The 2,412-nt window shown below is 41.4% G+C and overlaps 1 pseudogene; it reads left to right on the forward strand.

Annotated features, from left to right (window-relative positions):
• Positions 1-662: 662 nt before the first annotated feature.
• On the forward strand, positions 663-2,207 carry LOC113907715 (annotated as a pseudogene).
• Positions 2,208-2,412: the final 205 nt, after the last annotated feature.

Consider the following 2,412-nt stretch of genomic DNA (forward strand, 5'->3'; position numbering starts at 1 on the left):
ATCCGCTTGGAAATCCCTGGTGGGTAAAGTATCTGTCTGCAATGCAGGAGAACTGGGTTTGATCCCTGTGTTGGAAAGATGCCCTGGAGGAGGGCATGGTAACTCACTCCAGTATTCTTGCCTGGAGAATCCCCATGGACAGAAGAGCCTGGCAGGCTGCATTCAGTGGGGTTGCAAAGAGTCAGACCTGGTTGAGTGACTAAGCACACACACCTTTGGAAATCTCAGCTATTTTCAAATATTTCTGATTATAACAGATATTTAAAAATTTATTTATTTATTTATTTTAATTGGAAGATAATTATAATATTGTGACAGTTTTTGACATACATCAGTATGAATTGACCAGAGGTATACATGTGTCCCCTCCATCCTGAACCCGCCTTTTTACCTTGCTCTCTATCCTATCCCTCCAGATTGTCAGAGCAGTTTTGGGTGCCCCGAGTCATATATCAAACTCATATTGGTTATCTATTTTACCTATGGTAATGTATATGTTTCAATGCTATTCTCTCAAATCATCCTACCTTCTTCTTCTCTCACTGAGTCCAAAAGTCTGTTCTTTACATCTGTGTCTCCTTTGCTGCACTGCATATAGTATTGTCAGTACCATCCTTCTAGATTCCAAATGTATACATTAATATATGGTATTTGTCAGCTTCGGCTTCCCGGCTCCCCCCCAGACAGAGAGGGTGGCCCGGCCGTGGATGATCAGATAGCTTCTACCTCTCGCTGCCCATCCCTGGCCTCAACCGGCACGGAGCAGACGGCGGCAGCAGCAGCATCAGGCGAGGAGGAAGATGGCGGGACGGCTGCCGGCCTGTGTGGTGGACTGTGGCACGGGGTATACAAAATTAGGATATGCTGGAAATACGGAACCACAGTTTATCATCCCTTCTTGTATTGCTATTAAGGAGTCAGCAAAAGTGGGAGATCAAGGAGGGTGATGAAAGGTGTAGACGACCTAGACTTCTTCATTGGTGATGAAGCAATAGAAAAACCTACGTATGCAACAAAGTGGCCAATCCGCCATGGTATAGTTGAATACTGGGACTTGATGGAAAGGTTTATGGAGCAAGTGATCTTTAAATATTTAAGGGCGGAACCTGAAGATCATTATTTCCTTTTGACTGAACCTCCACTGAATACTCCAGAAAACAGGGAATACACTGCTGAAATAATGTTTGAGTCCTTCAATGTTCCTGGCTTGTACATTGCTGTACAGGCCGTTCTTGCCTTGCTGCATCTTGGACCTCCAGACAAGTAGGAGATCGGACATTGACTGGTACGGTAATAGACGGTGGAGATGGAGTCACTCATGTTATCCCTGTGGCTGAAGGGTATGTGATTGGCAGCTGTATTAAGCACATTCCAATCACAGGATGAGATATAACATATTTTATTCAGCAATTGTTGAGAGACTGAGAAGTAGGAATTCCTCCAGAACAATCCTTGGAAACTGTTAAGGCAGTGAAGGAGCACTATAGTTATGTCTGCCCAGACTTAGTAAAAGAATTTAACAAGTATGATACAGATGGATCAAAGTGGATTATACAGTATACTGAAATCAATGCTATCTCAAAGAAAGTTTTCCATTGATGTTGGATATGAGAGATTCTTGGGACCTGAAATTTTTTTTCATCCAGAGTTTGCTAACCCAGACTTTACCCAGCCTATCTCAGAAGTTGTAGATGAAGTAATTCAGAATTGTCCTATCGATGCCAGACATCCTCTCTACAAGGATATTGTCCTCTCTGGAGGTTCAACCATGTTCAGGGACTTTGGACGTTGTTTGCCAAGAGATTTGAAAAGAACTGTAGATGCCAGGCTGAAATTAAGTGAGGAATTGAGTGGTGGTAGATTGAAGCCAAAACCTGTTGATGTACAAGTCATTACACTTCACATGCAATGATATGCAGTTTGGTTTGGAGGATCTATGTTGGCTTCCACACCTGAGTTCTACCAAGTATGCCACACCAAAAAGGATTTTGAAGAAATTGGACCTAGCATCTGTCATCACAATCCAGTGTTTGGAGTCATGTCGTAAAATTGGCTTCATAGTTATTGGGGTTAGGGAGGTGGGGAAGAAACAGTCTTTCTGATTACCTGTTTTGTCTGGATGGCTGGTTTTGAACCTGACTTGAAATAATAAGACCAAACATTAATTATACAGGAATATTTTAATAAGTATATCAACATGCGAATGTGGAGGAGAGCGAAAATGATTAAGTGTTTTTCTTTAGATTGAATATTTGAATCTTACGTGTATCAAAAAAAAGTGGGTTTTAGTTCTTTCTGTGCCCTGGTATTTTGTATATTATTGAATTATCCAAGATTTGATGGGATTTATCAGTATGTAGATAGCTCTATAATGCTTGAATTGTACACTTTGAAGTGTGTGCAATGAAAGAG

Source organism: Bos indicus x Bos taurus, chromosome 17, assembly GCF_003369695.1.
Source record: "Bos indicus x Bos taurus breed Angus x Brahman F1 hybrid chromosome 17, Bos_hybrid_MaternalHap_v2.0, whole genome shotgun sequence".
Classification (NCBI taxonomy): domain Eukaryota; kingdom Metazoa; phylum Chordata; class Mammalia; order Artiodactyla; family Bovidae; genus Bos; species Bos indicus x Bos taurus.